Below are 25,984 nucleotides of genomic sequence, written 5' to 3'. Positions count from 1 at the left end.
GGTCGGCAGCGGGGGAGGGGGGTGGGGGAGGGGGTTACCATATAAAACATGGATTTCTTGTACTTTCTTTGTCCAAAAAGCGGGGTTCAGCATGGTTTTCCTATAGATCTTTCCATCGGGCGAGGATGTCGAAACGCCTCCTCTCTGGACTGCCGGAAACCGGTTACGCCGCCGCTTCCACCGTGCTAGCGTGAGGTGCCCATGGCAGTCCACCCATGCCCACGCATCAGCAGAGAGAAACAGTGAGGGAGAAATAAAATCCAAAGACGCTATTGGAAGACGACCAATGTAAAAGGGAAATGTATACAGCCATGCAGTGCAAATTTGTTGCATCACATCTTACAGTCTCATGTTCATATTTTTGCTGTTGCACTGCCCACTGCACCGCAATTGGATTTGAACCAGCGAAATATCGTCCTGAAGCTAATGTTGTATATATAGATGTGAAGTTTTTACGGAAGTGTTATACGCTCTCGGTGAGGCTTCAGGACAAGGTGATGTCGCCAGGGAGGGCGGGGCACTAGATTTACGGGGATGGATTGGCCCTTAAATTGTCCCTTACGGCGCAGCGACTCATGTCGCCTTGACATAACTTTAGAGGATTCATAATGTCATCGCAATAAAACTGCTTTCTGGCAAGGATGTTCCGGACCACGCGTATCATGTCTCGACGTAAGCAACATTCAACTCACTCTCAATTACTAAAGGTGCCTTTCACAAGCTTGCAACGCACCACCCTCATCCGAAGACTTCTTGCAGACACGGTGGTTCTTGTAGAACGGAAGAGCGCGCTATTTGACGTAAATTCACATCTAGGAAACAGCGTCAAGGGGACACACGACAAAAAAGTCTACAGGGCAAGTGGCAGCGCCCCTCCTTTCATCTCTTTTTTTTTCTTCGTGTGGGCATTTGCGTCCCTCTATCGCTTGTCCTCAGAACGTCAGTGCTTCTTACTTGCTCTACGGCGTCTGTAAATACACCAGCGCCACCAGATGTCGCGGAGTACAGAGAACGCAGCGCTTCAAAGAGAACTATAACTTGACGCCTGGCATTTCGCTGTCACTTCTTAAGTAAGGGGTTCTTCTGGTCGTCCGTTTATGGACAAGGCAGTGGCAGCCGTTACGAGCGCAGAGATTCATGCACGCACACCTGCCCGCTGCACGGAGCCACACTCGTCCCACGCCGCGCTAAATCAAACGGTGCCGTCCGTTTCGTCGTGTCCTCCTGTTTTCGACGCCTCTGCGTCCCGGTCGTAATTCTCGACAGACCAGCCGCGCTCCGTCGGTTTAGCGGGCTCTCTCCTATTTACGTGTGTTCTTTCGGTGCCACTTTGTGTCGTGGTCAGCCGCCGCACAGATGGTCACCGAAAAAACGTGCTTTTGGGCTAGTTCGTTACAGTTCACGTTGGTTTAAAGGGCAACTGCACCACTTTTTGAGAATTTGGCGATATTCAAGGATTCAAATCTATATAGGCTGTAGGTAAAGCACGCCAAGTGTTTTTGCACTAGCATTTAAAATAGTTACATAATCAACGATTTCATTTTTCGCTTCTCCTCACAGCATCGGAGAAGTGCGGGGAAATTCAGTGCGACGTCACGGAAGGTATGATTTCAAATTACCGCTGCCGTCAGCCACACCCTGTCGTGCCTCGTTGGATGCTGCCAAACCACGTTCGGCAGACTTTACCTTCGGTGGCCTTGGTTTTTTTTTTTTTTTTTTTTTTTCAAAGGAGGCGTTTATGCATTGGAAATGTACCGATACCTTCGCTGACGTGATAATAAGCCCCCCACTTGGCGTTGTGCACTGCGGAGAAACTTGAAGACCATCGCGATTTCAATCAGCAATTACGTCACCATTTCAAAAGCTAGCCCAAAAGGACCTCGCATGCTTTACGTGCAAGTTTCACACATTCGACCCTTTTAAGCTCGATGATTTCTAAAACCCATGCCATTGCCCTTTCAGGTGTCAGCAGGAGAAAAATGACAGGAAGACGACGGGACGAAGCGCCACTTACAACTAATTTTATTGTATAAGAGGATACATATGTAACATATGTCACGGACAGTAGCATATGTATTTGCACTTGCGGAATTACACTGAAAACCACGATTTTCAGGCATATCAATGCTACATGAAACCCCCGAAACTTCTGGACTCGCTATTCATCGAGAAAAAGAGGCACTCTGTGTGCGAGGGAAACTTCAAATTCACTACAGGTAACCGAGAACAAACTCGTATACATCTTGGCACTTCCTGGATGTTCTTTGCGCATGCATGTTAGCTGTGAGTGACACTTATTCCATTTGTCGTCCTGTTTTGTTCTGCACCGGTGCATTCAGCCAATATAACGAACGTTTCAATCGGGATCTCTGGGGCCTTATCATCTTTCTTGCAAAAATGTGTTCCCTGCCAGGCTCCCATGGAAATCAGTCTAGTGTATATATGTGGTTCTCCGTAGAGCTGCGCATTGGGATACTTGGCAACTGCACTCTACGGAGTGTAAGGTGCACCCCAGAAATGCGCCTCATTCTGAGGTACTTGTCATCGTTTACCTGCACATTACAGAGTTAATGGTGTACGATCCAGTTCTGCAATAATTAATTTTCGCTCACTCACTGTCACTTTTGAATGCTGAACGTGTTATTAGCTTGTTTGCACGCCCTGACATATAGCGCCATTTTAGACAACCGCTCTTGCTCAATAACTCTGTGCTGCACTGCAGTGGAAGTTAAGTTGTGAGCAGTCGGCTTCCAGACCTGTGTGTATTGATGGCGGCGCGCTTATGAAGCAGTGTCACACGAAGTTGTCCCGGAGAGTACTTTCGCTCCCTACGGTACTGCACTTTATTCAGTTTCTGGCTTTTGGATTTGTTATCAGCGCTCGCGTTGAATGCCCCTCTCCCCGTGGACACCGCCCTCTGCGCATGCGTCGGCCGTGAGGGGCAAGGCTGGGGCAAGAAGACGTAGGCTATGGCGGGTATCAACAAATATTTGTCAAGAGACGTTGTTTAGTCATACATCTGTTCTACTCCAAAGACATCCAGCGCTCTACAGCGTCTTTCCCTGAGTGATAACACGTAGCCTCCGCATCACGATTTAGAATAATAATGCTACAAATACGTTCTTACCGTCCCGAATAGGCGCAGCTCGAGTACGAATAGCCAACCACTACGACCACTGAATTCTGGCCTCACGGCAGCTATCGAAGTTCATTGTCAACATTATATCCTGGTACGCGGAACGCGCCAATCCCTGAAGACAAATGGATGCAGCGACCCCGCACTGCACGGAAAGGTCGCGTCGCGGGTTCAAGGACACAGAGCCCGGGCACCTTGTGACGGCTACAACACTTTGTGTGCCGCCGCCGCCGCCGGGGCCAAGTGTCCGACGAGACAAAGGAACCGGTCCGCGAACCCGGACAGCCAAAAACGGCGGCCATCAAAAGGCGTCCGCGATGCCGCAGAACAACGGCAGATCCTGAGCGTCGTCGCCGGCCGCGTTGTTGCTGCTGCTTTGGGACGAGAGACGCGCCGTAAATCACACCGCTCGCCTGAAAGCGAAACGTGCCCGCCGACCGCGGTGCAAAAGAGTGGAGGCGAAGGAGGGGGCAACGTTCGATAAACATGCCAACAGCTGCCACAGCCCGCGCACGACTGCGCGGTCTGTTTCAGAGCTACAAGACGCCGCCTGCGCGGTCTCATGCCGCTGTAGGGCTTTCGGATGAGCGGAATGCGAGGAATCTCCACCGCGGGGGTGAGCTCGGCGGAGCAAAGCTGTAGCGTGGGACTGGTTAGGTTAGCTGAGGTTCTTCGGTCCTTATACATATATGCCGAAACTTCGATGTATGCCATACGTGCCATATATGCCCATACATGCCGAAACTTCAGGAATTAAAAAAAAAGTTGAAATATTTTTATATAAAATGTCCATTTAAATTCAGAATTCAGAAACATCCTTGTATTGATAGAATTATTTTTCTCAACATTGACTTTTGAGCCGTCCTACAGTGTAAGATACTAAGAAAATGCGTTGCGTATTAGGTATGGTAGAGCGTCACATCTCTTATCGCATGCGGTGGTTCCCTTATGACCATTCGCAAATTTTGATGTTTTTCTTGCGGAATCACGATGCTTCCAGAAAAGACCGGCGGTTCTTTCGGAACGCTCACAATGCATAAAATTAAACGCACACTGGAACATGCACACAGGAATATGCGCAGGAAAAGTTTAGAACCTGTTTAACCTATATGACAGCGGGCGCAAGCTTTTACACGATAATATTTTAGAGTTACTGCTAAAAAAAAGAAAAGAATGCGGTATGCTACATGTAGGACGCTAGGGATACGAGGTCTGTTAGAAAAGTATCCGACCTTTGGCCGTAGAAAAAAAAACTTGCATAACTGGAGCATTCAAACCTAGTCCCCTTCAAAGTAGTCTACTTGGGACTCCACACACTTCTCTCAGCGGTGCTGCCATTTTGGGAAGTATTCTGAAAAGGCCCCTTTCGGAATGGAGTTTAGCTCAGCTGTCGTTGCAGCCATAATGTTCTTCCTTCTCTGAAATCGCAGGGGCCATATCAGGAGAGTAAGGAAAGCCGCCGCGGTGGCTCAGTGGCTATGGTGCTCGGCTGCTGGCCCGAAAGACGTGGGTTCGATCCCGGCCGCGGCGGCTGAATTTCTTTGGAGGAGAAATTCGAGGCCCGTGTACTGTGCGATGTCAGTGCACGTTAAAGAACCCCAGGTGGTCGAAATTTCCGGAGCCCTCCACTACGGCGTCTCTCATAGCTTTAGTCGCTTTGGGACGTTAAACCCCATAAACCAAACCAAACCAGGAGAGTAAGGAGTCTGTTGAACTACAGGAGTCTGGTTTTTTGCCAAAAAAGTCTGAATCAAGTGCGAGGCATGTGCAGGAGCATTGTCGTGATGGATGCGCCACTTTCCTGTTGACCTCAACTCCGGGTTTTTGCGCCACACAGCATCACGTAGGCAACAAAGGACATCCCTGTAGCACTCTCTGGTCATTGTTTCACCCTGTGGAGTGCGTACTCGTGGTCTGCCACACAGAGGGTGTCAAAGAAAGCAGTCAGCATCACTTTCACATTGCTGCGCACTTGGCGGGCCTTCTGAAGTCTTGGTGACGTGGAATGCTTCCACTGTGACGACTGGGGTCTGGTTTCCGGGTCGTACCTGTACACCCAAGACTCGTCACCAGTTATTATGATGTTGATGAAGTCGGGGTCACTGTTTGCGGAATCCAGCATGTCCTGTGAGACTTCAACACGAAGCTGCTTTTGCTCCACCGTGAGCAGCTTCGGCACGAATTTCGCCGCAACTCTCTCCATGGCCAAATCTTCGGTGATAATGGAATGTGCGGAAAAATTGCTCATGTCCACCTCTTCCTCAATTTCTCGGATAGTCACGCGGCGGTGTCGCATCACCACAGCGTTCAGTTCGGCAATGACCTGGTCATTTCGGCATGTTGATGGTCGATTGGAGCGTGGCTCGCTCTCCACCGATGTGCGGCCATCTTTAAATCAATTGTACCACTGCTTAATCTGTGTGCTGCTCATAGCATCGTCACCGAAAGCCGTCTGAATATTCCGAATGGTTTCCACTTGGCTGTCGCCCAGTTTATGGCAAAATTTGATGCAGCAGCGCTGCTCTTGTCACTCCGCCATTTTCCTTGCAATAAAAAACCGACGAGAGCACTGCGCACCGCCTCACTCAAACGCTGCGTCCCAGCGACTGACGCTATCGGCAGGCGGGAAAAAATTCGTGCAGGCGCACGAAGGTTCAAGGTCACGTGATGCAAGCGCGCTTGTTTCATATCCGTCAGGTGTTCGCAAAAAAAAAAATAAAATCGGATACTTTTCTAACAGACCTCGTATATGGGTTAACATATCGTACGATCTAACTTGGTCCACCCATGTTACCCATTACTGACGAAGCTAATTGTGTTCTGTCTTATGACGTTCCTAACTTCCCGTTAACCTCTTATTCTGTTAAGTATCTCACATACATAATATTAGTTCACCAAAAGGTGAAATACACATGCATGTGCAGTGTGGGATCCTCTCATTTCGTATTTGACTAAAACATTGTGATCAGTAGAAAATCGTGCAGTTAGATTCACCTGGTCGTTCTACTGTCAATGACATGAAATCTATAGTTAGCCTGCCTGACCTTGAGATACGGGGGAAGATCTACACGCTGAGCCTGGCTCACGAAATTTATTCTGCATCCTCCGCAGATCTAAAGCCATCTCATCACGCACGAAAGATGTTTATTCTCCTCGTGCCCATGTTATTCGGATTTATTTTATGCACACAGCAGTCGACAAGAGTGGCCTGCCTGTTAATGTCGCAATCCGCACCAGCAAATTCAATTTTAAGAACGCAATCCAAAAAATTATGGTTTATCTCCAGTGTCCTTGACTGTTGATCCATATTAAATAATATAATTATGCCCTGGACTTTCCGGAGTTTATTTCTCAGAAAAACGAACGGTTGTTTTCCATCTCTTATTTATTTTTTTGAAAATCGGTGTTTTCCACCTAGTTGTAAGGTGCAAACCCAAAAGCGGTGGTTTTCAGCGAAAAAGCAAAATCTCGAAGTTTACAAAAGAGCCATTTATTTTACATCGCACGCACACAGGTTATGCACAGCTGGTTGCAACAGTAGGCTTGTTGACCTTGTTCATTTGATCGCGTCAGCTTACTCATGTTGACAGGATCCAGCTTCGAAAACGCTCTTTAAACATCAGTACTTAAGAAGTTAAAAGGTGCTCGGGACAATATGGGCTAGTCGCACGCGTTTGGCTTCCAAAACAACAGGGTGGCGACGACAGCACGGCGGCAAGTCTGGTTCTTCGACTGAAGCTGCTTCGGGTCAAATTAATCCGCACTATGAGTCTCTAGGTCTGCTCGTAATGCGCGAATTCCTTTGGCAACTTCATTTCCCACAAAGGTGAACAATTTGAGCGCCGATCTAGGGGTAACCTGTAAACTGCAAGTCATAGTGGGTGTTCCGCTAGATTTTCTTGAAACTGTTTTAGCACCTTGTAGAACGCTGTACAAATGCTACGAGCTATATTCATAGGCCCTAATCACCATTTAATTAGTCTGTGCACTCTTCTGTAGCCTATCGCTGGTGCTTGATTCCATTTCTTTATCAGGGCGACAATTGAGTTTCCCACCAAGGAGAGGACAGATCTCATATACAGGGTCCTCCTCCGACACTTCATAAACTCGAGTAACGAGGCCGATGTCTCGCAGTGAAAGGCTATTCTCAGAAGTTTTGTGAATATTCTAGATCTTTGACAAGGGCTTTGAGCTTTTTACGCTTCCCTCTGGAAGCGTCAGTGCTCTTGAGAAAAGGCGAAATTTGGCGCTAATGCTTTACAACATCTGCAAGAGACTATTAGAAAACTACTATGGGGGGCTACGGAGAAGCTCTTTGATTCAAGACCTAATAAGATACAGAGGGCGCTGAACTTAACGCCACACTTCCTCGTGAGATCCGTGATCCAGCACACTACGCCTAGACGGCTAACCCTTTTGCCCGTGAACTCGGAGGAACCCGAACTTTCTTCGCCACCGGCAAAAAAAAAAAAAGGAAAAAGAAATGGTTCCGCGGATCATCCACGAAAGCTCGTTAATAATGACACAAACTTTCCTAGAATAGAGCGGGCCCGCAAACTTCGGCCTGACAGGCCAATATGACCCGCCTTCCAGTTAAAGCTTTCTGTGCTCTCGCCGTACCCTCCTCCTTCTAAGGCAACTATCCTCCAGTTGGCGATTCCTCGGCTGTCGCCATCCTCATCTTTCCGCAGTAAGCACCTTCTGGACGGTTCCCGCGGTAACCGCCCTCCGGTTACGACTTCCCACACTCTCGCCGTACCCTCCACCTACACGGTACACTTCCGCCTCCTCCCAGGGAACACCTACCCTCCAGTTTGTGCCCGGGGCAACCGCCCATTGGTTGCACCTTCCTACGCTCTTGCATATCCTCCTCCTTTCGCGGTAACCATACTCCAGTTGGGGATTCCTCCGTTCTGGCGGTACCCTCCTCCTCCCACGGTAACCACCCTTTAGATGGTTCCGGTGGTAACCGCCCACCGGTTACGCATTCCTCTGCTCTCGTCATACCTTTCTACTTCCGGCCAATCATTCTCCGAGTGGTTCCCATGGCAACGCACCACCGGTTACGCTGACTACTACGACATACTACGACGCGAAACCCAGAGACGGGCGCTGGACACCTGTAGCTGTAAAAAATTAGGGGGGCACTCAGACGATTTAAAGTGCGCGAGGCGAAAGCCTTTTGCGCCCATTAAACGCCTATGTTGCTAATGACTAATTACCAGTTAATGACTAATAACTAATCAATGAGTAATTACTAGTTAATGGTTACGACGTACTATGCCATGATGAATTCAGTGATTGTTTACGCCGTATTACACCAATGATGACGTCATCAGGATGACTGACAGCAATGACCACAGGTGTACGTGGATGGAAGGGAGATACCAAAAGTAGACACAATACGAATATTGGGCCTCCACTTACAAACACATGGAAGAAACACGATCACAATTCACAAGTTAGGAAACCCCGCGACCCAGACATTAAGCCTCATCAGGAGGGTCTCACGTAAGGGAGGCGGCCTCAAGGAAAAAAACATCCTGAGATTGGTACAGGCCTTCATCAGCTACGCCACGCCATTTTTGAACCTAAAGGCAGATGAGAGGAACAAGATAGACGCGCTCCTCAGGAAATGCGTAAAAAAGGCTCTAGGGCTCCCACCATGTACATCGACGGAGAAGCTACTGACCCTAGGACTGCACAATACGATTGCAGAAATCACGGAAGCGGTTAAAACCTCGCAACTTGAAAGACTCAGCACGACGCGAGTGGGAAGAGCTACGCTCACTAATATTGGAATGGCCACAGACAGGGGGCAAAAGGATAGGGTCGACATTGACAGGGAAATCAGGGCGCACCTTCGAATCCCTCCCCTACCCAAAAACATGCACCCTGAGATTAATAAGGAAAGGCGACAGAAAAGGGCGGAAGCGATAGAAACAATATATCGGGGCAAACCCCGAAATGAAGTCGCCTACGTGGATGCGGCAGGGGACAGACACAGTCGATATATGACCGTAGCGGTGGTAGATGGAGGGGGGGGGGGGGGGGTACCCTCATCACGGCGGCCACCATAGGGAAAGAAACCGAGATAGCGGAGGAAGCCGCGATAGCGATGGCTTGCGCTGGCACCAAAGCTAGATACATTATTAGCGACAGTAAAACTGCAATCCAAAATTTCAGTAGAGGGAGGGTAAATCCCTCACCACCAAAATTTTAACACAAGGAGCGATTGATAGGACGATCAACATCATCTGGACCCCGGCACACGAATCTGTCAGCGGTAACGAGGCGGCCCACAGTGCAGCTCGAGATCTCTACCTCCGAGCTGTACAGGGAGGGTCGGCTCAGGCCGAACATGATAGAGATAGAGTCATGATAGAGTCAGGCGACGGCGTGGAGACGCCTGCAGACTGGAGTATACCCAAACCCAGTACCAAATAAACATATCCGATCGGACTGCGAGGACGATAAATGTAGAAAGTGTGGGGCGAGAGGAACCCTCGACCATATAATTTGGGAGTGCACTTACTCCCAGGCAGGGCGCAAAACATTAGTAGTAGGGAAGCCTGGGAAGCCTTGTTGCGGAGCTCGGACCCTGAGCTGCAACTAACCGCCGTCCAACTGGCAGAAGAGGCCGCCGGCGAAACCAACCCGGCCAGCATCGACTGCGACCATCCCGTGCGGCTGGGCCGCTCCTAAGTCCCCTCCCCCGTAAAGGGGGGTGAGACAGAGCGGCCCAGGAGGTGTGGTCCTTATCTGTTGGACAATAAAAGTTTTCAACAACAACAGTTGTTGTGTGACAGTTTTCGCGGACGGATGGAGGGACAACGATGAGCCATTAAAGGCTTTTCGCCTTAAAACTTGCTCCCTTCATTTGAGCTGGGTTCACGGAATTTAGGCTAACTTTGTGCAAAAAAAATTGTAAATAGGGAGGGAGGTTATTAATTTAGACCACCCGGGTTTTTTGAACCTGCACCGAGCTCGCACGCCATTTGCGTGCCGCCTCCATCGAAACGCGACCGTATACGCGATAAACCCGGTTGCGACCGCGTGGGTTCGTGTTTCCTTGTCTTCGACAGGCGCCACACGCATACATCTCTCGTGGAACGCGCGAGGCATTACATTATCGCGGAAACAAAGTTCACAGCGATGCATACTGTATACTGCGGTGGCGAAACCAGGCCGTCTCTGTGTGACGGAAGGGGTCTCGAGGCGCGGCCCAGTATAACAGCGTCAAGAAAAATGGCTAATGAATTCAGTATCGATCCAGGGCACCGCGGTTTTTGCATCTGTCGGTCGGGCGTATAAGCGCGAGTATGCATAATGAGGATCATATCTCGAAGTCGGCATCTCCATTCTGCGTCAGTCTGCCGCACTTAAGAAGCACGCGACGTGTGCAGGCTTCGTGCGTCGCGTATGACGGTATATAACGGAACGCCATGGGTGTATACATATGCGTGCGAGGTTTTCGTTGACACAACGCGAACGGCGACGCGCGGCGCGCCATGAATGAATAATTCGCGGCTGTATCACCGCTGATCTGTACCCGACGGTGCGGCGCGTCTTGTAAGAACAAAATCGAGGCAACGACCAAGAATCCGCTCCGCAGTCGCGCGGGGTGCGAGATAAGTTTGCGCTCTCCGTAACGTAGCTTCGAGGGGCGTGCGAAACTATAGGAAAACGCGGAATGGCGTATTTTCCACAGGGTATTTATTGCATGATGAAAGCACCCGTCGGTTGGGAGCTTATTTTTCCTTCGTTCGCGGGTTCAGACGCAGTACCGTATAAATATGAAATAATAAGTCTATGCAATAGAACCCTTGAATTCGAACTTGCCTGATTCGAACTTTCGGTTTATTCGACATGAAGCTTTGGTCCCGTCAGTACCACTTGCGTTAAACAATTACTCGGGCGGTTAGTTGTCATTCTCCAGGACAGCTGATATCAACGATGCCTACGTAGCAGGGTTGTAGCAGTTGTGCGCTTCGTTTCCTGCTCGCCTATTTAGTTTCTACGCGACAGCCTTTAGGTTGTCGTCTTGCAAAAAAGACCCGGTTTCTCCAAAACGAAATTCCCTGATTGGTCTAGAGGCTCCTGACGTCATCAGCACCTCCAAATTTTAAAATACGAGGACTAGAATGTTCGAGTACGTTCAGTTCGACTATCATGTGGGATTGTACTAACCCGACGGTAGGTCTACTTCCAAAATTTTGGGGGTCCTTTGGAATTTCGGGTGGGTGGTGTTTGCGTGGGCGGAGAATGAGTTTAAGAAGACTCCCAAGTTTTTAGGTTCGTGCTATGGATAGAGGAATGCGATGTACTTGAGTTTTTATTTTTATTCTTTGCGAAAGTGTACAGGTGAGTGTACAAAAAGAGATTTGGGCGCGGCGTGCCTCGGCATAGCATAAATGGATTATGCAGCTCTACAGTGTGAACAGCGATTGGTGTAACTGCGCAAATAGCGAGATCAAGAACTTGGGGGAGGCTTAACGCACGTTAAAGGGGCTCTGAAACACTTTTCGAGTAGAACACATCAACTTGCTCAATCACTGCATTGTGTTGTCATGAACACCTGAGTCAAATAATACACTTCTACACGCAGCAGAGAACCCACAATTATGCGCGGAAGTTGGCGAGCCCTTTCCGGTGGCTTTTCCAAGCTCGCATCCTCCTCCGTCGCACCGTTCCTGCGTATACCAGTTCAGAGATGGCTATTGGATAGACTCTTTCAGACCTCAGGCAGCTACCGTGGCCGCGGCCAATAAGCGGCGTAGCTCCGGCGGGTTATGAAGATACGCCCCTGGCGGTGAGGCCGGCGGAGTAGCGCCGACCTTTCAGCGTGCAAAAAGTGATGAGAGAGGGAAAGGCGCGAAGACGCTGAAATTCAAATTTTAACTACAGATAACTCAGCTTCTATAAAGCGCATCGAAAAAATTCTTGCTGGAGGATATTCGTGAAGAGGCGTCCTTTAACATCACAGGCATATCTCAACTTTGTTAGAGCCCCTTTCAGAGCCCCTTTAACAGTGGTGTGCGACAGCATTATAGATCTGTTGCTACTTTGGTCTTTCTGCGTCATTTTTATGCGTTTTCGAGTTGCTCCTCATATATTCGTCAGTATTCAACCGATCCTCTTCTACCACACAGCTTAATCAGCTGATGAGGCTTACAAGGTCACGTGAGCTTTCAATGCATTGGGCCATTTTCGTCTGCCACCATGGGCATATGGAGACGCCGCAAGGTCACGCGACCTCTCTCGGACAATTTAATCCCCACCTGACATGGAGGGCAGGTCGAGATGATGTCACAATGTCACGTGACCTACCTTGACCAGTCCTAATTTCGGTGATATACTCCGCCATTTTTGCGGAATGTGGACTGTAATGCTACCGCATTAAAAGGCCATGAAAGCTGACCAAAGGGTTTGTCCTCACCTAGCTTGCAGCTGTTTGGAGCTTCAGGGTTTCCAGAAGCGCTCCATTATACGCACGATTGAAAAACGAACTATTAATATGTCAGCGCACGTTAAAGATTTCCAATTGGTCGAAATTACTCCGGAGCCCTCCACGACGGCACTTCTTTCTTCCTTTCTTCTTTCACACCCTCTTTTATCCATTATTTATGGCGAGGTTCAGGTGTCCACCGAGATTTGAGGCCCTCACTGCGCCATTTCCTTTCTTCAAACACCAATTTTCCAATTTTTGTTCAGGAGACGTTTGACCGATGATTTACATTAATCACACATTGCTTACATTTTTAATTGGCGGCCTTCGATGCATCTTTCTACTAGCCCGAGCTCTCTAACTTGCTAGATCGCGTCAAGCTACACACGGGTTAGACGTATAGGGGTGTTATAAGGTATCAAAGAGCTGTTACGGCTCGGGTAGCGTGGCCAGTTGTTGCGTCTCCCTGGGGCTCGTCCGGGATGAGGAAACGGTCTGAAGCTTCGAAGGTTGGTGATACGAAAAACAAGCAGGTTTAATGGCACTTTTTTAGACACTTATTTACGTGATGAAAGGCAGAAAAGCAAAGAAACAAAAATTAAGAGTTCAAAGCGTCGAGCGACTGGATGAGCCTGTTACCCAAGGCCCAGAGCCTTCGTTCTCCCTCAGGGCACTGGTTAAATAGCCTAAGGCTCCACCCCTTCATCAGGTGGCATTTCAACACGACGCACAAGTCGGCACAACACAACACAGCAAACGAAGACACCTGTTGCAGAGTCCACGCGTGGGAACTGGCGACGAGGAAACGTAAGTCTGCAGCTCTCTCGCACTGCGGTGCAACACTACCGCGAACAGCACGTGTCTATCGAACACAGGTGTGACATGATGGTGCCGCGGCCGCAGCTGCGCTGGCTTCCTCGGAATCGTTCCAGGTCCTCTCAGACGAGGTGAATCCTTTCTTCCCTTGTCGTCCGTCCATCGTCGGTCGTTTCTAGAAGGGAAGGTCGTTCACGGCGAGCCGAGTGTGGGAAGAGCTTCATCGGCCACTTCCCAGAAAGTCACCCTTTTCGGTGGGGTCATCGTGGGGTCAAACGACCTTTCGAAATTTCCGCTGTTGAATCCGCCACCGTTATCATCGCGGGTCTCAAGTTGGGTCGTAACAGTGCTGAGGCCCCCGAAGCGCGCGGACTGCAGGGCGGCAAACGCGGTAACCACGCTTCGCGTCCGCCGACAGGCGCCGATGGGAGGCATTTCTCGGTCGCGTAGCAAGCGTACACCGCAGGGACCGCCCCGTCAGCGCGCCGTCTCGCACCTCGTTCGCCCCGTTTACAAACGAAGCCGCGCCAGCGCCCTGACGAGACAACGCCTTCAGTCGGCGACACGGCGCCGGTCAAACGGGCGCAAGCTCTGGAGGCGGTCGACCGTATTTCGCCAGAAATCACTCGGGGTGATGGCAACTCGCACACTGACCGCGTCCAAGGGAGTGTCTCTTTATTTTTTCTCGTTTCTGTTAGTTCGGTGCCCTGGTAATGCCCGCGCATTATTTTTGGGGTCAGCCGCGCGAGCGGCAGGTACAGAAGCGGTCGAGCGAATCGAGTGTCACGCGCAGTTTGTGCCGCGTTGGTATCGCGGGTAGTTTGCAGAGCTTTCATCTTACTTCCTTCTTCGGTGCGCTGCGAACCGGAGCAAGCAGTCACGGCTGTCAGCTGCAAGCAATCGCATGAACTTTCATTACGGCGCCAACAGCGTATGAGGAACGTGAACCTGTTTCACGGCGTTCGACGTCCAATTTTTTTCTGATGTCACAGGTTGACGTGACCAGATAAGCACCGTAGCAGAGGAGGAGCAGAGTGACCTTTACCACTCCCTCCTCCACGGCTTGCACGATACCCTGATCCAGCGCCATGAAAACATCGACTATATAATGCCGAAGTTCGGCCGTGGTTCGTCAGTTGATCGGAACACGACCCGTGAGAGCGCCTTCAGAGAGCCACTCGTTATCGTGCCAGCGAAGATAGGTGGCCAGAAGCGAGTTTCAAGGTCCGCTAGGTGAAACTCGCAGAACTTTTGATGGTTGTCCGGTAATATTTTGTAATCTTCCAGCACTTTCGTGCGGTAGGCTTTCAGTGTTGAATAACATGCCAAAAATGATTACAGGAACCTCATCGAAACGATCAGAACTCGGAGGTATATCCAGAACTCCGCCTACGCCCATAGTGACATTGGTGAAAACAGCGCGAAAGAAGAAGCCCGAAGGCGAAACGAGGAAGTGACAGGAAAGAGCGCTGGACAACTGAATTTATTGAGCGAAACTCGCGCAATATATAGGAAGGCAGTGCCAAAGATAGTCAGATGCAGTCAACGTCACATGGTGCAAAGAGCCATAAAAGCGATAAAAACAAAAGAAGGTGAAAAAGCTAACAGTGAACTGAATATCAAAAGCGATGGTAACAAAATGAAAACTATACTCAATGACTATACACAGTTAATGTCACATGGTGTAAAGAGCCAAAAAAACGATAAAAACATAACAGGGTGAAAAGGCTAAAAGTCAGCAGAATCTCAAGGGGATGGTAACAAAAAATACATGATGACTTAAACAGTTGATGTCACAAGGTGTAAAGAGCCATAAAAACCGATAAAACATCCATAGCAGGTAACAAGGGTAAAACCGATAAAAAATGACGAAATGGAATTGTGGAAAGAATAAAAACTAACTGAATGTAACAACGTATGGCTAAAAACATGCACAGACCTTAACAATAAAACGATAAAACAGTGACACTCAACGATTGAAACACGCGTAGTCAACAATAAAAATTTAGCAATGTTGTTCTAAAAAGGCAAGTTCACTCCTGTACAATGATTTTGACGCGTCACTGACACATTCCAAGCCCTTTCTTTTTATAAAGAAAGCCTCCTTCAACTCCCGGGCTACGCTGTCTCTACTCCTATCAAGAACAATAGTGTCGCGTAATCGAGGCATGCATTTACAATCTTTGCAATGAAGCGCTAGATTAGAGCCAGTGCCTTTTTCAAGTGAGCGCTCATGTTCCCTTAAACGTTCGTTCAGGCACCTTCCGGTTTGACCAATATAAACTTTGTCGCATGTAAGCGGAACCTGGTAAATCACACCTTCCCTACACCTGACGAACATGTTGGCATGCTTTACGCCACAGGTTTTGCTGTCTTGGCTTTTCATTATTTATCCTGTGACACAACGTAGCTAGCTTGCAAGGGGCAGAAAAGACTACGGGAATCTCATATTTATTTGCAACCTTTTTCAAATTATGTGCTACCCGGTGGGAATACGGGATAACGGCAGGCCTCACCCTCCTATTGCTTTCCTGAGTAACGTTTTTCTTCTTGCCTTTAACTTTCTAAAGCAGAGCTTCAGTCACTGCCGAAATCACAGTCTGCGGAAAACCTGCCTGTATTAACCGTGCGGTCTGTAGTTGGAAGCTCTCTTGCATGCAATGCTCGCATGATTTTGTTAGTGCAGATCCTAATCCTGATGTGGCTATGGCTCTTTTAACTGTTTTTGAGTGAGCTGACTCGTAGGACAACAGCTCTTTTTGACTTCGAGGCTTGTACATCCAACAGAATCTATCTCGTTCCAAGGAGAGTTCCAAGTCCAAAAACTGTAACTTGTTGTTTTGTGGAAATTCACAAGTGAATTCCAAACCATGGCTCAGTTCATTAAATGCATCTAGAATTTCATTTACAGTGGCTCTGTAAGCTGGTGCGTCTTGCTTGGTTAATACAACTAAAAAATCGTCGACATACCTGAAAACCTTTAATACTTTGCTTTTGTCGAACCTATCGTCCAGATTTTTGTCAACTGCTGCGAGAAAAATATTACTCAACACTGGCGCTACACAGGACCCTATACAAATTCCTTTCTTCTGTATGTACACCTGATTGTCAAACTCGACCACAGTGGCACTAAGGTAGAATTCCAACAAAGAAAGAAAACTCTCCATTGAAATACCCGCTGAATTTTGAAACAACACACCTTTCTTTTCAATGCAAGTCTGAACAGCTGAGAACAACTCTTTGTGTGGAATGGAATAGAAAAGGTCCTTGGCATCTACCGAAAACACACTTCCAATGCCTTTGCAGGATTGAACGAAAGCAATAATTTCCGTCGAGTTCATCGTACAGAAGGGATCATCAACGACAAGCGAGTTTAAATGCCTTAACAGGTATTGGCTAATAAGCCTTTGGTAAGTGTAGCGCTCACTAACAATACACCGGAACGGAACCTCCTCTTTGTGAGTCTTTGCAGTAAAAAACATGCTAAGAGTCTTATCTTTGCACTTATAGAATTTGCCAACTGCTCCAGTTCCAAGTTCTTGCAGAGTTCCAAGTTCTTGCAAGTTCTTGTTCCAAGGACAGCGCTCTTTCCTGTCACTTCCTTGTTTCGCCTTCGGGCTTCTTCTTTCGCGCTGTTTTCACCAATGTCAGAATGGACCAACTAGCCCAGCAAAAAGTTCTGCTACGCCCATAGTAAAAATATGTAGTTTGTATAGTCGTCTATAGTTGGCGTAAGCATGAATGCATTGCGGGAAAGGTGTAGTACGTCCTTCTCATTGATGGCGTTAGCCGCATTCGGCTGTTCTCCAGGTCCTTTGCCTGATGGATGGGCCACCCTCTTCCTCCGCTTCTATTCTTCGACACAAGCAGTGAGCATGACCTCCATGGTTGCTGTCGCGGTTTGGCCGCCCTCGTTAGCCGCTTTTCTCGCAGTTGAACAGCGCGAACGGCGTCCCTCGCAGCTTTTGGTGCTTTACGTGCCACATGCCCTTCAGACGCTTGTCTTTTTCGGACCAGGCAGCATGCCCAGCATTCCTCGCTGCTTTCGTTGTTTGACGCGCTATAGCGTTGGCCCACTCTTATTCGGGCTTTGGAATGCGTTAGGCCTTCTATAGACCGCCTTCTCACGTTTGTGTGGCTGCATAAATTTGCCGCTGGCGACATTGGTGACCTTTTATATGTTTTGGCTTAACAGCTGCTCGATTGTACGGCCAAAGCGGAAGTAGAGCATATGGAGGCGCAGAGCTAATGGGTTAAATATGAGAAAGGTGGTTATTTGCAACAGTTCCGCCAAAGACTACCAATTAGAACACACAGCACGAAGGGTTCTGGGAGTGTCTTGTTCGTTAGCGTGCAGGTCCCCCGGAGAGCACAACTAGAATCGCTGCGCATCGTACCTAAGGAAACGGGAATGGGCTGACATCGCCAGTGCTTGTATGCGCGATGAACAGATGGCTCGCGCCGCAGCGGTGCACAGGCTCCTTTGCGGTGCAATAAAGTGCACAGAGCAAGGCCTGGATTGAGAGCAATTGGGGATAATAGCTAATGGAGAATATCTAAGTAACCTGCGATTCGCTGATGACATTGCCTTGCTAAGTCACTGAGGAGATGAGCTGCAAAGCATGGCCAATGAGTTAGACAGGCCGAGCAGAAAGGTAGGTCTTAAAATTAACGCGCAGAAGACCTATAAGTAATATTCAACAGTCTCGAAAGGGGACAGAAGTTCGCAACTGGTAGCGAGGTGCTGTAAATTGTAAGGGAACACGTCTACTTAGGGCAGGTATATAGCCGCCGCTGATATGGACCATGAGATGGAAATAACTAGACGAATAAGAATAGGGTGGAGCGCATATGACAGGTTCTCTCAGGTCATAAATGGCAGTTTACCAATATCCGTCAATAGAAAAGTATACAACAGCTGCATCTTACCGGTACTCACCTACGGGGCAGAAACGTGAAGGCTAACGAAGAGGGCTCTGCTTACGTTAAGGACAACGCAGCGAGCTATGGAAAGAAAAATGATAGGTGTAACGTTAAGAGATCGGAAGCGGTCGGAGTGGGTGAGGGAACAAACGCGGGGTAATGATATCCTATAGTCGAAATTAAGAGGAAGAAGTGGGCTTGGGCAGGGCATGCAATGAGAACGCAAGATAACCGCTGGTCCTCAAGGGTGACGGAGTGGATTCCAAGAGAAGGCAAGCGTAGCAGGGGGCGGCCGAAAGTTAGGTGGGCAAATGAGATTAAGAAATCTGCGGGGATACGGTGGCCGCATCTGGCAAATGACAGGGTTAATTGGAGAGACATGGAGAGGCCTTTGCCCTGCAGTGGACGTATTCAGGCCGCTGCTGCTGCTGCTGCTGGCGATGATGATGATGACGATGCAAGGCTAAATGGCTCATGTTTGCGGTTTGGGTAATGATGGCTGGCCGATGCATTGTGTTAACGACGAGCGAACGTGAGTCACGCAAAGTCAAACAAAAGTAACGAATAAACAAACGTATGGCTAGTTATGATTGCCTGCCAGGTGTGGTACATCTTGCACCGCAGCCCAGGCGGTGGCGCAACATGTAGGCTCCCCACTGTTATTTAATGCGGATAACATATCTCACTCTGGATTCACCTCCTCGCTCTATTCCCTTTCTAACTCTTTCTGTTTTTTTTTTATATCACAACGCATAACGGTGGTACGTGAGTCTGTATGCAAGAAAGGCGTCCACATCCGGCTCTCTGAGCTACGCAGCTGCTTACTATAGGCTGACGCGAGAGGATGTTTATTTAAACCTGTATTACCAGATGTGCCGCTTGTGAAACAGTGCTTTAAAATGAATATTAATTTCTATTTATTCTCGTAGAACTACGTGAACTGCTTACAAAATTGCAGAAACGCTCTTTCCAACATATTTGTTAAGGCAAAGTCAAGGTTCCAGGTGCCCGACGTGCACAAGGCCTGCTAGAAAAATTTATGCGAAAGCTAACCCTAACAACAAAACAGGCTGACATCTGAGTAAATGGCAGGTGACGGAGCTGGGTTCAATTTTGCTCTTAATTTACTCTTTGTGACTGTTTATAGTGCTTAAATATTAAGAAATCCTCAAAATTAGATCGTTTTAATTAACTTGTAATCACCTTTTTCTTCACGAATCTCCTGATTTTGTACATTTCGGCAGCGAAGGCAGTGATGAAATAATGAAATCCTGGAAGTTCAGAACTCTTATCCGATGTCTTCAATCCCTCAGCGTCATAGAGTTAATATGCGCCTCCCCTGCAAGACGTCGTTCTGTATGTTAGTAGTGGTAGTGACTTTGCGACTGAAGCCGTCACTATGACAGCTAAAAAAAAAAAAATGGGCCAAGAAAAGGAGTGTAAACATCGTTATGTGATTTAAGACGCTGTGCAATGACTTCAGCGCACGGCAGATCAGCTGAAGCTGGTGTCCGAGCAAGAGGGGGGGGGGGGGGGGGGGGTAGAACACTGCCAGGCCTTGTGGAGCATCAGGGAGCCCGTGAAAAAGCTGCGTATTGGAGGTGTGTCGGCGGCGTGACGGGCATGTCGGTTTTCAGGCCACTGGAAGGTCTGTAGCTGCCGATATAGGACAGCTTCTCTTGAGAGTGTGCGGTGAGATGAGGGCAGATGCGGCAGTTCTCTGCGTAACCGGTTAGTGAAAGTACTCTTCGGTGGACCCTTCGCGTAGAAACCCGAATCAACATACAGGTACATATCGCTAAATGTAAGAAGGCGGCAGATTACGCACCGTTCACAGGCGGTGTTCGGGTCTGATTCTGGCCTGATAGTATACCCTCAGCCTCACCTACTTAATATAAGCTTATATTTCGCGCATTTTTGACCATTTTTTTTTTGCATCTGAAAGTCGTGCGTTTCAAGCTAAACAATGTGCACATGCAGTATTCGTACATGCCCCCATATGCATTACGTAAAGATAGGCAATCCATCACTCGTCACTCCAGCGCAAGAATTTTTGAGCTAGCATCAATAACAACGAAGTTATAGGCGATTAAAAATCACGCTCCTCCTCTCCCCCCTCAACTCGTACGCGCGGGGTACCATAAAAAAATAAAGAAAACAGCTCCATAACTGGGCTCCGCCCATGAACACGTCATTCGCTGACGTTCGGTTTACGACTTCCGGTTGTCCCACTCCCGAGGAGCAGCGTGTGTCGGCAGCGTCTCTCCGGTCTCTGCGCTTTCTTGGCTCCCGAACTCGCGACAGAAAGAGGCGGCAGAGGTAAATTAAAACCATATGCGCGAAGGCAATGCCCTCGCTCGCGCTTGCCCGAGGGGGTCGCGCGGCCGCTCGAGCAGACGATGTTCACCGCTACCGGAAGTGTGCCCGTGACGTCGAAGCTGCCGCGGCTCTAGCGAATGACAGCGTGTGGTGGCCTGCCGACGTCATGGGACTAGTGACGTCTGTTTTCCCGATTTTGGTTTCAGAATTGCTCCCTACGAAGACACCAAGCGGCCCGCGAATTTTAAAAAACACGATTTTTAAAAATTCATAATAAATTGCCGGCTCAGTTCCGAAGATTCATACTTGGTGTCAATGCTTCTGAGCATCACTTCTAACATTTACAAGCGGCTTTTAATTCTTTTCATGGTCCCTTTAAGAAGCGGGGGGGGGGGGGGGGGGGTTCGGTTCCGGTTGGGCGGCGCTCGCGAATGCCAGGCACGATCGCCGACGGCAGCCAAACATCGCGCCGGGCGCACAGCGCCAAGCTCGTCGATCGCCACCGCTCTATTGCGGACGCGTCGCCCGGGGGACCCTTGCATGGGTCTTACTGTCGACACGGACGGCGAGTACGCGAGTGCGTGCGTGCGGGCGCTAACGGCGAGCGTTAAAGCCGAGTGGGCAGAACGTGATCCGAAATCGTAACGCGACAGAAGCGAGTGCACGTGGAAGGGAAGACAAAAGCGGGGCACATCGAAGCCGATGGGGGGGTTCTCTTTCTGGTTTTAATTGTGACGCTCTTTAGCGCGTCGTCAGGTGAGCCGGCTTCATTTGTTGCGCCCAAGGCCGACCGGTCGTGGGCGTAGGCTCGTGCTCCGGAGTCAAAGACGACAAAGCGCGCGCCCAAAGAAGGGTAACAAGAAAATGGCGCGCGATCCGTATTGAGGCAATGAGACCGACTGCGCTGAGGCACTGGATGGCTTGCGGTTGGCGTTCCGATTATCGACTTCCCCCGTCTACGTATGCTCGGCCGAGGGCGGAAATAAAAGAACGACACCGTTGATAGCGATATCTAGAGAAGGAAATTATCCCTCTGGCCTGAGAAATTCTTTCTGGCCTCAATTGTTCGCAATAAGGCAGCATGAATCAGATTAATGAGCTAAGTGAATTTACTTAGTAAAGAGGAAGAGCTGTGGTTTTGCTCGAAAACGTTCCATTATATACTGGTGTACTGCAAGTACCGAGAATCATTTCAAGGAGCAGTTGCCATCATTTTTTTGGAACGCTTTGAGTAAGGTCTGCATAGCTGTGGAGCAGAGCGCGAACTAACGGCTGCCTGAGATTGGGGTTACCATAGCAACTAAGGACTTCCGACACCATCACTGCAATGGGGAGGACTTGAAAAAATATGTATATATATGAAATAAAAAGATGAACGTAAGCCTCCAGAATTTCGTCGCTCAAAATTACGTAAAAAAAAGGGACAATTATGAAGTAAAAGATGGTTGCAACATTTAACTGAACTCATATTGAGGCTTTCTGAATGTGAAAGAGCGATTAAACTTCGCGTAAACACGTAGTCGCACACAGTAAATTACGGCCAGAATTCACAACTCCTCCATCACTTGCCGTTGTATCATTACGAGCACAGCAATTTCAGGCGGTTCTGCTGTTATGGTTAGTTTTAGCATGGATTCATCTTTCACCACGCCTCCTACATCTCTGGAAGTTGAAGCTTTGACCTTGCTTTGATTAATATTTTAGAAAATGAATTTCTCCAATTATGTTAGCAATCCATATAAGTTATTCTGCCTGAAGAAACCAAAATTATTCGCATTTTTACGCTCTGCATCGCAAGATGATGCACTGGGAATTACAAGGTTAAAGTAGCAGATTGTGTGAATTTAGCGTCTTTCCTTTACTTCACTGTTTCAGCTAATTCGAACTACACAGTCCGTAGATCAGTTACTTGGTATTTAATTAATGCCTGTGTTACAATTCAGCACTGATGTAGTTTCGAAATATCTTCCAGTGTTACTAATTTTAATTTGAGAAGCACCCTGCCTTATTTTTTTCTCTAAACAATTTCTCAAGGCACGCCGCCATCCTTCTGAGTACGTTTCAAGTTAGATGATGCAGTAAAGATAATTTTGGTTCGTGAGAATGAACTGTGTGTTCGCTGTCATATTACTCGCATTTATGCTAGCGAGACTGCTTTAAGTGCAATGTATTTCCCGAACACAGCTTGTCATAAGTTCGCGCTCAGAATTGGTCCCTGAACTCCGAAGATTATGCACAGCTCAGTTCCTACAAGACGGCTTCTCGCGACGTCATCGCCAGAGGCCGGTACTGCGCTCTTGAGGACGGCAGCGCAACAGCGCTGACAATAAAGATAAGAAATGGAAGGGGGAGAAAGATAAGTGGTAAAAGAGAAGCATGCATTTGCGCAGTCCTAATTACGCAGCCTCCGAACGCCCTTTCCTGCGTTTGCTCTCGCCTTGGCGAAGATCGACTAGTCGTGCGACAAACCTACAAAGAAAAGACGAGGCTGTGCGAGGCTCGATTTGTAAGATACGCACGCCCACCGGGGAGATCAATGCGACTCTCTGCTTCCGGCAAAAAGACAATGATAACGGCACGGACAAAACTGAAGCCGAAAATCAATCGCGAAAGATCGTTTCTTTTGATTTCTTTCGATTGGGAGGTCCCCCAGACAGTTTTCACTTTGGGACCTCCTACTGTACTAACTTTTTTATGAAACTTACAACTCATTTGTATTTCGTTTTAATAAACCTTCAAACCTTCAAACCTTCAAACCCTCAGTGCACTGCCGATAACAATGGCAATGTTGAAATCTGATAAATTGATTGAAAGGAAAACGAACGAGTGGCGAACAGGCGAAAAGAGGTTCGTGGGGCACGACGGCGAGTCCGACCGCACTCTCAGCTCTCAGATCACGTGACTACTCGACGCATCTGATTGGCTGAACTACGTGAGCCCAAGTTGGCCACATTGACGAAAGAAGAAAACTAAAGAATATAGGTCAGAATAGGCGAAAACCGCTCTGTGGAGTGCAATGGACCCCAGGATGACACAACACATGCAACTGCGGCGCTGGTCAAACGCATTAGCGGGAAAGCATAATCGTAGAAACATTTTCGGCCCGCCTGTACAAATCCCCTAGTATAAGGCTTACCAGCTCAATCTTGCTGATGTGGCTTTAGCCGCTTACTATGGTGCTGCACCCATTGCGCGATGCTTTCATGCCGACAGGGTTATTCGGTTGAGAATGACGTAGGGTCTCTCAAAGTTACCTATAGAGCACATGCACCGTAATCTAGAGGGCAAAGAGATCTTGCGCTGTTCATCTACCGCATGTCTGCGCGGGAATGCCGGGAAGGGCACACTTGGGGCTTGGCTAGTGTCTGGAAGGAAACGTGGATTCAGTCGCAGCAACCCAACTTTTCCTCTGAAGCAAACCTCCCAAAAATTAGGCTGATTTAATATCCACGCGTGCCTAACACTAAACATTCACTTGGGTTGATTTTAATACAGCAGGGAAAAATTCACTTTTAAAGCTGTTTTGTCTGCACACAGTGCAGACCATCACAGCGCTGCTGTTTTTGCGCGGCACAGTGCATGTCTTCAGGCAAAGAATAGCCGAGACAAATACAAAGTGTCCACTTCGTATTCCCAAGGTGGATGAAGCGCCTTTAAAAAAAAATCACAGTTACTGTGGTGACTTTTGTCCACCTCGGCGATTCTAAGAAACTCTTTGGACATTGAAGTGAGAGGCAACTTAACGCAGCGACTTTTTCCCGTCAAAGGAGCCCCTTACAATCAATGGCGTCCGGCGATTCTAATGACCTTCCCTAGCGTGACAATGCAGGGAGTAGTTCCACAATGGAGAGAGGGGTCTGTCCCTGACCATGGAAAGAGGGGATTATCCCCTTTCATCTACCACTCTCTGCTTTGTCACTCCAGCAGGGTGATAGATTCGGCCGAAGCCATTGGCTGGAAGAGGGCTTTGACGGGGAAAAGCCGCTGCTTTCTTAAAGGGGTGGAGACACCAAATTTGCGTTTGGCGCGCTATTTGTTTCAAGCGTTTCTTATTGCTCTACGAAGCATGATACGCACTTGAAGGTTCACATATTCACCGTGAATAATTTAATATCGCATTTTAGGTAAACGATTTTCGGTTTCGGTTTCAGAACGTCGAGTTGGACAGTGACGTCACAATCTAGGATGGTCAACTACTTTGCCTGGTCACGTGGGCCCACAAAGTTGCGGGTCCGCGCGTGGTTTCGCGTGAGGATGCGAAGCACTTTGTAAAATTCCGGTAAGCATGGCTAGTTCGGCAATACGTTCGCAAAAACTAACCGAGCGAGTGGCGGTTCGCAGCAAATGAAGCTCGCTGGTGCGTCAACTGCGCTCACGTGGCTCGTTACTCGTGCCTCATGGCTGCGGCTGTGCCCCGCTCATCGTACGTCACTAAAACTTTGGTTACTCTACCAGTGCAGTGACGTCAGCGTTGATTGCACTAGCGATGGGTCTAGATCGGGAGAGTGAGCATTTAGGGAGTCTTTGGAACCGAATTAAAATATTTTTTAAACGTTTGCTGTGTCAACACCTGGCTGTGAGTGCCCTTGCGTACAGAGGAATCCCGTAGCAGGCTTTTTATAACCTCAAAATTTGGTGTCTCCACCCCTTTAAGTTGTGTCAGACTATATACCATAGCAGCGGCATCTCGTTCTACAGGATGAAGCAGCACTGGGACTCGAACCCTAAGGCGGAATCCTGTTGGTTTGGCCACGTGATGATGAGGGATGAATAATATGTCGGAAGAAGGGCAACAGAGATGGACATCGAGGAGGAGGGTTGCGGGAAGGACCAAGGAAGATGTGGAGATAACTGGTGGACAGATATCTTCGGGAGAAGTTGTCAGCTAATACAACTAAGGGCATGAAGAAGTAGAGGGCAACCATTAGAAACAGCGACTCCTCATAGACACGCGGAATAAGCAGAAAGAAGGAAAAAAATAAAGCGGCAGTGCCGATGTCCATCGATAGGTAATACGCCGAAGGGAAACTAATGGTATCCAATCATCTCGTATATATCAGTGTCAACTAAATCAAGGGTATGTAGCTTGTGTATACGTCCTCTCTAGTTATCAAGTGAACGGCGTTGTCGTCGTATATAGGGCACTGAACGAAAAATAATCACAGATAGACGCCGTGTTCGATTTCTGATAAACCGGCAAGCGCAAATTGACTGCGCGTGCACCCGTGGAATGGAAGAAAGAAGCAAAAGCGGATGCATTGCGCCTCTGACCGATGGCGAGCAAGTCCACGGGAGAAGCTGCGGAGAACGGGTTGTGAGGGGTTCAGTGCATATCTCAACGG

At 48.5% G+C, this 25,984-nt stretch overlaps 1 protein-coding gene across 1 annotated transcript in view; it reads right to left on the bottom strand.

The window, feature by feature from the left end:
- LOC149340916 (helix-loop-helix protein 1-like) overlaps positions 1-25,984 on the bottom strand; it is a 95,189-nt gene that overhangs the window by 32,520 nt on the left and 36,685 nt on the right. The gene's annotated exons all lie outside the window — the stretch shown is intronic.

The sequence above is a fragment of the Amblyomma mixtum genome, chromosome 6, assembly GCF_055824585.1.
Source record: "Amblyomma mixtum isolate Tamu chromosome 6, ASM5582458v1, whole genome shotgun sequence".
NCBI lineage: Eukaryota > Metazoa > Arthropoda > Arachnida > Ixodida > Ixodidae > Amblyomma > Amblyomma mixtum.
This window is presented reverse-complemented; position numbering and strand designations above follow the sequence as displayed.